The sequence below is a fragment of the Panthera uncia genome (assembly GCF_023721935.1).
Source record: "Panthera uncia isolate 11264 chromosome C1 unlocalized genomic scaffold, Puncia_PCG_1.0 HiC_scaffold_3, whole genome shotgun sequence".
Classification (NCBI taxonomy): domain Eukaryota; kingdom Metazoa; phylum Chordata; class Mammalia; order Carnivora; family Felidae; genus Panthera; species Panthera uncia.
The window spans coordinates 410-12,780 of record NW_026057584.1 but is presented as its reverse complement, the minus strand read 5'-3'; the positions used below and the strand labels follow the sequence as shown (position 1 = coordinate 12,780).

Genomic DNA, 12,371 nt, shown 5'->3' with positions numbered 1-12,371 from the left:
TCCCAGTGGGGTCACACAAGATGTGCTTGTTTCCTCCAGGAACGACTTGTGACAGCACATATGAAATGTTGTCCACCAAGAAATCTCATTAGACAATCTGGGCCCGATACTTTTATTGGTGACCAGTCACATAGGATCCACTGCCTAGCACATACCAAAGTTTCAGACTCTCAGAAGGAAAGCAGCTGTTCAGCATAAACCACATTATTTTTACAGTTTTAGTACAGTGAGCCACTCTTACCACTTCTGGCATTGCTGGGAATCCTTCCAAAACCCAAGTTCCTAGAAAGTAGCCAAGGGCCAGCCTTGCAAGCAGATCTTCTTGAGGAGAACAGTCCTCGTCCTGCTCTACTAACTCTCCTTTTACACGTGTACCGGTAGATACCAGACTGAGAAGTAGAGGATGCATGTTGTAACCTTTGGTGTAATCACTAAAAGCATAATTTTTAAAAGCATGGACAAAATGAAATTGGAGTCTTCCCTTACACCATGTACAAAAATGAACTCAAAATGGATCAAAGACCTAAGCATACAAGCTAAAACTATACAACTCTTAGAAGAAGACCGGGGAAAAGCTTCAGGACACTGGATTTGGCAATGATTTCTTGGATATGAAAAGATAGATAAATTAGACTTCATCAAAATTAAAAATGAGCATCAAAGGATACTCTCTCAACAGAGGCAGTCCACAAAATGAGAGAAAGTATTTGTAAATCATTTATCTGATAAGGTCGGTATCCAAAATATGTAAAGAACATCTACAACTCAACAACAGTAAAACAATAAATAAATACAATTTTTAAATGGGCAAAGGATTTGAATAGACATTTCTCCAAAGAAGATATGTAAATGGCCAAGAAGCACATGAAAATATGCTCATTATCACTAATGCAATAAATTAGGAAAATGCAATAAAAACCATAGTGACATAGCACTTCACTTCCATTTGGATGGTTATTATCAAAAACAAAATGACAAGTGTTGGTGGGGTAAAATTGGAAACTCTGTGCATTGCTGGTGGGAATAGTGCAGCCACTATGGAAAATGGGTACTGCAGTATTTCAAAAACATTAAACATAGAATTACCATGTGATCTAGAAGTTCTACTTCTGGGTAACTGGAAGAACCAAAAGCAGGGACACAAATGTTAAGTTGTGCACCACGTTCAACGTAGCATTATTCATAAGAGCTACAAGGTGGGAGCCACCCAAACACCCATCAGTGGATGAATAGATACAAAATGTGATCTACACACACAATGGAATCTTACTCAGCCTGGGAAAGGAATGAAACTCTAACCCGTGGTGCAGCATGGATGAACCTCGAAGACTGTGATAAGTGAGATGAGCCAGTCACAAGAGGACAAGTCCTGTAGGATTCCATTCACACGAGGTACCTAGAGGAGTCAAATTCATAGTGATGGTTGTCAGGCTGGGGGAGGGAAGGAGGGGTGTAGCTGTTTAATGGGTAAGAGTCTGTGTGGGAAGATGAAAAAGCGCTGGAGATGGGTGATGGCAGCGGTCACAGAGCAGTGTGAATATCCTGAGTACCTAGAACTGTACACTTAAACATGGCAGCTCTTGTGTTCTATGTTAACCACAATGTTAAGCATATAATTCCAGTGCTAACATAGGGGGTATGGATTGATAAAAGTTTTTTTAGCCTACAAAAGTAGGTAAGAGTAAAAGGACATAGAGAATAGGCAGGAGAAATAGGACGTATTTAGTAAGATGATGAAAACTCAGTTACGTCAGTAAACATGAACGTGAATGAACAAAATACTCCTTTGAAAGACTCAGATTGTCAGAGTGTCTGGGCCACTCAAGTCGGTTGGGCGTCCGACTCCGGCTCAGGTCATGATTTCGGGTTCGTGAGTTCGAGCCCCGCATTGGGCTCTGTGCTGACAACTCAGAGCCTGGAGCCTGCTTCAGATTCTGTGTCTCCCTCTCTCTCTGCCCCTCCCCTACTCTCTCGCTCTCTCTCGCTCGCTCTCTCTCAAAGATAAATAAACATTAAAAAAAAAACCCACCTATACAGTATCTCTAGAAACACATCTTAAAAACATTAGGATATCGGAAGATAAAAGGATGGAAAAAAGAACCACACTATAGTAACGTTAGACGAAATAGACTCTGGATCATATGGTAATTTCAGTAAAATTGCTGAAGAGTAAATATTTGATTAACCAGGAATAAATAACAGTTTGAAATTTCTATGCATCTAGTAAAACACCTTAAAATATAGAAAGCAAATATTTCTAGAACTATCAGGAGAAATTGGCAAGCTTTACAATTATAATGGGAGATTTAAAAATACCTCTCAGAAGAAACAAAAAAGTCAGTAATAGTATAGAAGATTTGAATAATCCAAGTAACCAAGTCAACCTATTGGACATTACGTAGAACGTAATGCACATGATAATTGCAAAGTCAAGTCTCTTCAGGGCTTCTGAAACATTTACATGGTTTGGCCATGCGCTAGACCATAAAGTAAGTGCCAGTAAATACCAGGGACTGAAAAAGAGTGTGCTCTCTGGCTACAATTCAGATAACCAGAAATCAGCAATGGAAAGATACATAGGAAATTCCTGTGTTTGGAAATAAACGTCTCAATAAACAGTGAGTGAAAGAAGAAGTCATATAATGAAAACTAGAAGGTAGGTTTCAGTTAAGGAATGATAATGAAAACCCTCCACATCAAAACTTGAGGGATGCTGTTTAGAGCTTTGTAAACGTAAATGGATAGCCTTAAGTTCCTATGTCATAAAAATGAAACAAAATTAATGAGCAGTTAATTAATGCAAGTTAGAAGAAAAAATAATCCAAAAGAAGTACAAGAAGTGTGGAAACTACTGAAATAACAAATATACAATAAGAAGGATCAACAAAGCCAAAAGATTCTTGAAGAAATATAATAAAGTTGATAAACCCCTGATGAAACTGACAAAGCGAAAAAAGTGAAAAGACATAAGATAAAGAACAGTTTTCAGAAAGGAAATGTCACTACAAATCTTACAGTCATTGAAAAGGTGAGAGGACATTGCTAATGACTTCAATACAAATTTTTGATTAAATGAGCAACTTCCTAGGACAATTCAACTTAACAAAAACAGACTCTGGAAGATATAGAAAGTCTCAGTCGTTTTTGTATTTATTAAAGAAATTGAATCATAAACTCTTTCCACAAAATAAAATCTAGGCTCAGATGGCTATATTAATGAATTCCTCAAACATTTAAAAGGAATTAGGAGGAATATCAGTTTTAAGTTTTCCAGAGAAGTGAGTATAGTCATGAGACCGAAACCAGACCAATGACATTACAAGAATAGAAAATTACGACATTACAAGAATGGAAAATTACAGACCAATCTCATGAACATGGATGCAAAAATTATTTTAAAGATATTAGCAGACTGAGTCTGACAATTTGTAGAAAGAATAATAGCTTATGGCCAAAGTGACCTTATTCCAGGAATGAAAGTTTTATTTAACATTTGAAAATCAGTATAATTTACTATATGAATAGGACAATGGAGAAAAATTATCTTATTATTTCAGTAGATGCAGAAGCAGTTGATAAAATTCGCCACTCATGTGATAAAATTCTGAACAGACGAGAAGTAGAATGTCAGATCTTTTCTTCTTCATGAGAACTCTCATGATCTTGAGATTTTATTGTACTTGGAAACTAACAACTTGCCACAATTTCATTAATGCTGGCAAAAGACATGAGCCTCCTGGGACAGAGACAAAAGAGTTTTTTCCCACAGCAATAGCAGTAGCCAAGAATGTTATTTTCTTGCCTAGTTCTTTGAGCCTCAGTTCTCATAAAGCAACCCAATGAGGGCCCGGTGATGCCTCACATACAGTGAGTTACATTACAGGAAGAACCCCGAGCTTAGGGAACCCAGATATTTTATTATGGGCTACAGGCAAACCTGCCAGACCTTTGTCATGGAGGGAGACGTCTTTGTTATGCTGGACATGTTCGTCTTAAAAGTAATAATTTTCATATAGGTGTTCATTACTAAACCGGCTTGTGGATCTACCTTTATGACACTAGCTGAGATGCTTCATAGCGAATAGATTTAACATCTCACTTAAGTGATCTGTTCAAGACATGGCCACATCTTTACCACGAGGACAATCTGGTTTTCTCTGTTAAGTGGCCCATTTCTGCTTTGATGTAGTAGTAGAGTTTAGTGATGATAGAATTTAATGGTAAATGAGTGGTTTTGATATTCTTTTTTATGATAAATGAATTTAGTGACAGTAACTGGTTTAGTAGTAGAGTGTACTGATAAGTAGCTACAGTAGTGCCCCCTTATCTGCAGGAAGTACCTTCCAAGATCCTAGTGGACGCCTGAAACCACACACAGTACCAAACCCTACACGTATACTGTGTTTTTTCCTATTCATACGGACTTATGATAAAGTTTACTCTGCATTAGGCACAGAAAGAGATTAACAACAATCTAATAATAAAACAATTATAACAGTATGGTGTAATGAAGGTTATATGAATGTGGTCCTCCTCTCAAATTATCCTACCCTGTACCTAGCCTTCTTGTGATGACGAGACGGTAAAATGCCCATGTGATGAGATGGAGGGAGGTGAGTGACATAGGCACTGGGACGTAGCATGAGGCTGCCACTGACCTGGCAGTGCTTCAGGAGCATCCTCTGCTCCTGGCCCGTGGTTGACCACACTTGACCACTGGTAATGAAACCTCGGGAAGTGAGACCGCAGATGGGGGGGGAGGGGGCCTACTGTCTATACTGCTCTGGAATATCGGATTTGGCGTAATCCATATGTTTTATTGTTTATTTCTCCCTTCTTTTCTTGCCCTATATAGAATTTCCTTGGAAAGCAGGAGTTCCCTCCTACAGAGAATGTTCTACAACACTTAGGAAAAACACTGTGGTAGTGGCAAGACTGTGGGATTAAATAGGCTCAGTAAGTGGATTTCGCTGTGTAATAATATCCTACTTTACAGCCTTCCCTTAAAATCTAGCAGCTGTTGTTGCTACAATATTAAGGTCTTCTCTGTATTAAAAAGAAATTTTTTAATGTTCGTAAACTTTATATTTCAACTTGTTACTTAGAGACTTCAAGCTACACATTTTGGATTAGAAAAAATGGGCATGTCTATTTTAAAAACCTTTGTTAAATCATTTTTTTTAAAACAGTGACCAAGAGAAGATTTATTGTTTTCAGAGTCCATTAAACGATTTCTGTACATGAAAAATATACTTCACCTGAAATTCTTAGTTCTAGTTTTTAGTTTAAGACTCATGTTGGACCACAGGGTAACAGTTAAATAAACTGAATTTGAATTTGTAGATATATAGAATGTGTCTGTTTTTCAGCTTCCAAGGTAATTAAATTAATGGTGTGATCCATTTAATGTGTTTTTGGCTTTAGTGTAAAACATTTAGATGTATTTTCCCCATTTTCACGAGGAGGAGTGAGCCACATGCACTTGGCAAAGCACTTAAGCAGTCGCCGCAGTGCTCATCTTTGTTTTGTCATAGGTTCTGGTACATGTGGTTAAAGTGTGAATTGCAGCAGTTTTCAAAGCCTAATGTTACGCCTTATCTGATAACCTGGACATTTCTTTAATTGATTACTTTTTGAAGGTAACATACTGTCTAAAGTTGCAGTTTTACCAGTATTAAAGTGAACATTTAAATATGCACTCTCTTCTTCAAATGTTTAAAATGTTTAGAGTGTTCAATAGTTGGTATCCTTGATTAAAAGTCGCTCATTTAACATTTATACTTGGCATATTTGTAGTTAATAAAGGCAGAATCTACAGCACCACTGTGAATTTAATACTTTCTGCAGGTTTGATGGCATTTTCCACGTGCGAATTAGCCTACCAGTGTAGTGTCTGTGTGGAATACACATGGAGGGGAAGGCTGACCATCAAGCTACTGGATTTCAAAAGTCTTGTCTTTTAAGGGATTTGGGGTTTATTCCGTATAGTAATTTGTCTCCAGGTATCACCAGATCATCCCAAATGTCTAGCAGGAATTAGGTTTCAGAATGTAAAAAAAAAAAAATTAAAAGGTTTCTTAAATGAAACTTGAATCATTGCTTTTGGCCATACATCAAATTAGTAGAACCTGAGAATTGTGGAGATTTCTTCCCATATGTTAAATCACGTGGTCATTTACATTAAAAGGCTGCATTCAAGAATAAAAAAAATCAAATCAAATCAAAGGCTGCATTCAGAGTTAACAGCGCATAAAGTTGAAACATGGACCAGATACTCTTTTCAACGTGCTGGTGACAATAAGAAGCTTACCTCAGGTCATTTGTTTCCAAAATGATTTGACGAAGCGGAGTCCCCTTCTAGAATACAGAGCAAATTACGACATTTGGTTTGGGAAAATATAGAAAGGGTCGCTTGATGTTACGAGTGTCAGGTGTTTTAAATAAAGATGTTCTGTTCAGAAACTAAAGGTAAAGCTCAGATGACGTTCATAGACCAAAAAGGCTTTCAGCCACGATCACACGATCACTGCTGCCAATAAGCGTGTTGACTCACATGGTCATTTGTACTAAAAGGGCTGCTTCAGATCATGTGGGCATCCTCTGCTCACAGTCACCTTTCGTTCCCACTGTATTGTTGGAACAACAAGGAGCACTTGAGCCATGTCAACTAGAATATGCAAATAATTACGCTTGGAGATCACCAGAGATCTGGAATGTTGTAAGACTGTCACCAAAACGTGGGACCAGAAATTCCGGGTCGGCTCTGCCTGACACCAGTGTTAATTCTCGTCCACGGAGATAATACGTGTAACTGAGAAACTGAGTAGAATCAAGAGTTTCTTTTTAAAGGAATAGTTCTCAGCCTGCGTTCTGTGTATATGAACTTACAGCTTTTTCACCGTATCATCGTTACTTATTACAAAGTATTTACCTGGCACATAGAATGTTTAAAGAGTGTTAGCTCCTGTGGTCAGCAGCGTAATGACCCTCCACACTGTCCCGTCCTCACCCCCAAACATGTGAATGTGTCACTTGGCAAAGGGGATTCAGGTTGCAGAAGTAAGATTGCCACACAGCTGACCTTGAGACTGGAAGATGATGCTGGATTATCTGGGTGGGCAAAAGAGAAAACCAGAGAAAGAGCCATTTCTAGAAGCATCCCTACCTGCTCTTGCTGGCTTTGAAGATGGAAGAAGGGGGCTGGAGCCGAAGAATGGGGGTGTGGCCTCTAGACGTTAGAAAAGGCGAGGAAACGGATTGTCCCCTGGAGCTTCCAGAAGGAATGTAGGCCTGCCGACATCTTGATTTCAGCCTCGTGAGACCTGTGTCCGACCTTGATCTCCAGAAGTATAAGATAATAAATTTGTATTGTTTAAATCACCAAGTGTGTGGGAATGTCTTACGTCAGCAAGAGGAAGCTAATGCAACTGCAATTGTTCTCTCTAGGAAACCTTCAGGAGCAATATAAGATTGTTTACAGGATCTGCGTATTTGCCTGAATTGTGACTGTTGGGGGGAAATAAACGTTATGTCTGACCCGTGAGTGCTATATAAATCCTCAGCTGCTGTTAATTATATAGAACTTATATCTTAATAGCAGCATGATAGGGTTGACGGTTAGAGTCTCCTGACCGATCAGAGAATATCCTTACTATATATTGGCTGCTATAAAGGCCTTTGCCTTTATTGCCAGGAAGCTGAAAGCCTCGTAGTGTACTGCTTAAGAATGCAGGCTCCGAAGCCAGGTTTTCTGGGTTCAAATTTCCTGGTCCAGTTTTGGGAGCTGTTTAGCCTTGGACAAGCGAGGTAATCTCCCTGTGCCCCGGTCGTCTAGTGTGTAAAAATAGCAGTGTCTGCCGTCCTGGGGATGGCGGCAAGGAAAACACAATACTCGTTAACAGCGAACGAGTCAGGCGCGGTTTGCCGCTGATGGTAGGGCTATCATCTAGCGGTCTGCAGTGACGCATCTGTGGGGTAGTAACTGCACTCTTGTATCTCCTGCTGCTTTATTTTCAGTTTACTTTCTTGATTTATTTTCTTCCTTTTCAGTGAATGGCTATAACCAGCCTCAGTATTTCTTAGAACGAAGCAGACCACAAGTTAGTATGTTAGTGAGAGGGCACTGGACTACAAACGATAAAAACACAACTCTAACAAGTAAAGCACAGAAAAAGGAAAATCGACAACTCCAGAACTGAATTCAGGTCTGACTAGCTCAGGAGGCTCCTGCTTTCCTCTCTCTCTGTGTCTGTGTCTCTCACTCAGTCACACGTACACACGCTCACACGTACACACTCACGTACACACGCTCCTGAAGTAATTAGCGGTGGTTACAGTGTTCACCAAGAACATCCGGGACATACACACACAGGCAACGTAAGCAGCGTGCAGATTGAGGATTTGGTCTACGGCTGTTTAGCTTTTTATTTAGCGTCAGTCTTAGACTTACAGAAAAGTTGCAGAGATGGTAAGTCACGTGTGCCCTTCACTGGGCTTCCACTAGTGATAATTTGCATGACCCTACTAGACTCGTCAAAACCAGGACGCTAACATTGGCACGACACAACTGCCGTGAGTCTTACTCCGTGTCACCAGTTTTTGCCCCTAACATTCTTTTTCTGTTTCAGGACCCAGTCCGGTGTTTTTAGCCCCCTTTAGTCTATCGCTTCTCGGCCTTCAGGCCAAGATCAAGTGTAGTATCCCCTCTAGTCTGTGACGGTCGCTAAGTACTTTCTTGTCTTTCATGACCTTGATGCTTTTGATGAGTATCGATTGGCTAGCGAATGCCTTCTCAATTACAGTTTATCAGCTGTTTTCTCCTAATGAGATTGCGGTTATGCAGTTTTTGAAAAGAGCTCCCACAGAAGCGTTGAGTCCTCGGAACGCCCCGTCTGGGTGGGGTACGTGGTTTGCCTCCTGTACGTCACACCCTCTCGTGGTTCCAGTGGGCTCTGCTGGGTTTCTCCGCTGCGAAGTTACCGTTTTGCCTTCTCGGTCGGGGGAAATCTGTGGAGGTATGAAAACACCTGTTTCTCCTAAAACTTTTGCTCACGGGTTTCAGCGTCCATCAGCGGATCTCGTCTGAAACAGTTTTTCTTGTGGTGTTTGTCTGATGGCGATTTTGTAGGTCTTTTATTCCTTCCACACTTGTCACTTAGAATTTGCCTGCAAGGAAAAGCTGTCCTTCTCCCCTATTTATCCACTTGTTTGTATCCTATCGTTTCTAATTTTTTTTTTTACTCAAATTATTCCATAAGGAAGTAGGAGCCATGAGCCCTCAGTGATTAGGAACTTCGGCAGGTCGGGCCCTGTGTCTTTTTTTAAAAACTGCCATCCTTTTTCAAGCACTTATTTTCTGGCACCACGGGCTATTTTGGGCTCATCTTGTACATGCCCTGGCCCAGCCCTGGAATCAGCCACTTCGACAAACTCCATTTTCCTTTATTGGAGAATACTATATAGAAATCAGCATCTGGTCGGCCGACGTGCTCACTGCCGTCGGAGATGGTCTTGGGCCCTCTCGGCAGACAGAGCCAGGGAATAGGGAATGTGTGTGTACCTATGGGTCCAGGGACACAGAGACACAGGCACACCTCTGTTTATTCGGTCCTAGTGGGCACCTGAAGTCGTTACAGCATTTCCAAACCGGGTCCCGTGAGAAGTACAGCATTTGCATACGGTTCTTTTTGTCTGTAGCCTTTTGGTGTACCATCAAAAATGTTATTTTCTAAGTTAAGTGTGTTTTTTATTCCTGATCCCCTCCCGTGTGGTAATGTGACACATTTGTCACAAGAGTCTCGCAGAGGGTAGAGGGGTCCTCGGTTCACGTGTGTCAAATCTTATCTCCCGGTTTTATGCCACAGCTCTGGATAGATTGACTCGTACTAATTTCTGTAGTATTGGGATATGTTTGAAAGTTTTCTTTCTTGAATGTTTTTATGTCTTGGACGTTCAGATTTAATCTTAGGGCCTCACCAGCCCCCCTCTTCTGCCCCCAGTTCCTTGTCAGGCCACGTCTGCTCTCACCCAGGTGGGGTGGCTGCGGGTCGGATGGGGTGCGAGAGAGGTCACGCGCTGGCATCTGCCGACTTGTCTCTGATTCAGTTCTTTTGCAGTTCTAAAACTCTCCTAGTGACACTGACGACGTAGTTTTGCGCAGAATTGACTTTTCACTTTTTTGTTTCGCTTGCTTTTGGAGAGAGCTTTTGGGCAAATCCAAATACGCAAGCAGTTCTCAGCTGCCTGCAAGTCCCAACTGTTTGGTTTTACCAGCGAGACTCCGTGGGGGATTTGAAAAACTGGAGCTGGACGAAGCTGAGGCTGAGTGTCCCCGAGATGCTGCTGTTTTTGTTTAATGGTTAACAGTTGTACGCTGCAGGCCAGCCACAGAACTGCGTTGTCATGGCGTAGAAACGTCTCCGGGGCCAGTAACTCATCACCGATCACGACTAAAACTTAACCTCTCGATTGCTAGCCTAGTGACGAGGACACCGGCAAAGTCTCCCCCTTCGTACCAGCAAGTTATTGAAAAACTCTATAGAACTTGTCATTGCTGTTTCCTTCCAGTACTTAACGCTGTCCCTCCGCACACAATGTGTTTTGTGTCCGGTCGCTTTTAAAACTTCTTCTTTATTACTGGTCTTAAGCAATATGATTGTGATGTGCCTTGGTGTATTTTTGTTCATGATTCTTGTGCTTGGGATTTGTCAACGTTCTTGAATTTGTAGGTTTCTCGAACAGTTTTTACACACTCCTGACGGGACTCGCGATAGCACGTGCATTCAGCCACGTGCACTTGTCCTCTGGTTCTCTGGTGCTTTGTTCTTTTCTTTTCTTTTTTTCTTAAGTCTTTGTTCTGGGATGTAGTGGTTACTTGGAAATCATTTGTTTTTGTCAGTTCTTGCTTTTAAGCTTTGTTGGGCAGCCCCAAGGCAGCCTATATAGTTTCTTCTGACTCTAAAGGCAATACCCTTCTAATTACTCTATCTGATGTTCTGCTTACCTCGAGGTTTTTCCACTATAATTGGTGGAAAACTGGAGCTATTGCAGGCCCTGTGTGAGCTCTTGGGGATTCTTCCAACCTGTCCTTTTCTGGTGGTCCTTTTCTGTGCCTCGGGCAGGGTCCTTCCATACACGTGCTGACCAGCATTATTAGGCTGAGACTGCAGAAACCCTGTGCAGACCTCGCCTGTGCCGCTGTCCTCCCTGGTCCTCTGGAGCCCTGCCTCTCTGGCTGCCTGGGCTCCCCTGGCCCCCCAGCTTGCTCCTCGACTCCGAGACCCCAGCCAGGCTCTGTGTGGGTTCCCCACCCGCCCTGTGGTCTGGAAGCTGCTGGCAGTGAGCAGTCCCGACTGTCCTCACCTGTTCTCCTGCTGCCCAGGATCCCAGACCTGCACTGCCTGTGGTCCAGTGCGACAACGGTCATTTCATCGCTTTTGTCCATTCTGCAGTTTAAGGGGGGAGGGTAACTCCAGTCCCTGTTACTTCATCATGGCTGGAAGCAGAAGTCTTAGGTAATTTTGAATTTTTAGTAATGTCGACCAGTTCTTGTTGACCCATCTAGGTTGTGTCTTTAACCCTGGCTGTGCACATGACAAAGCACCTGCCCACGCCTCACCTCTTCCTCTGTTGAACGTAATGTCCATCTAGCTGGAGGTGCCTGGGGAGAAGAATGATTTCCCATGCTCCTTACTGCCACGTAGATGTCCAAATGCATCAGACAGGATCTAGCCAGGGCAAAGTTGCCAACGCTTGTTGTGTGTCATAGCCATGGGGCAAGCGCTGACAGAGCTCACTTTCCTACCCTTGCAGAAGAGGAAGCCTGTAGTCATTACTAGATGTCTCTTCCCCAGGCCCGAGGTGCAGACATGGAGACCACTGGGAGGGAAAGTGCTGGAGGGTTTGTAACACACACGCACACACACACACACACACACGCGCGCGCGCGCACACACGCACGCACGCATTCCCAAGGGAATTGTGAACTTCCAAAGTCCATGAACTTGAGAGAGAAACTTGTCCTCTTAGGTACATGCACCTGTTAGGGGGTGTGTGTAAGAGCACGGAGAGGAGAAATGGCACACGGCTCCTGGTCGGCCTGGCGATGATACAGTCATCCCCCAGTGCCTTGGGTGACAGGGCCCAACGAGGAGTCGCAGGGAGGTCCATGAGCCGAGAGCGGGAAGGGCGGCCGTATCGTCATCTGGTAGAGCCATGCACGCCCTTCGCCCTCCTGGTGACTGCTGTCCCCTAGCACAGGTGCATGGAGCCCGGCTGGGGCCCCACTTCTCGCCCCTCACCACCCCCTTCCTTCTGGTGGCCCTTGCCCCTCCTCTCCTCCCAGCCAGCCCTCAAGACACACTGCAGCCGAG

General features: G+C 42.7%; 1 long non-coding RNA gene across 1 annotated transcript; it reads left to right on the top strand.

The window, feature by feature from the left end:
* The first annotated feature begins 1,768 nt into the window (after positions 1-1,768).
* LOC125910968 (uncharacterized) lies at positions 1,769-7,380 on the top strand. Its single transcript, XR_007454221.1, has 2 exons — positions 1,769-4,956; positions 5,848-7,380. It is a non-coding gene; the product is annotated as an uncharacterized LOC125910968 (long non-coding RNA).
* Positions 7,381-12,371: the final 4,991 nt, after the last annotated feature.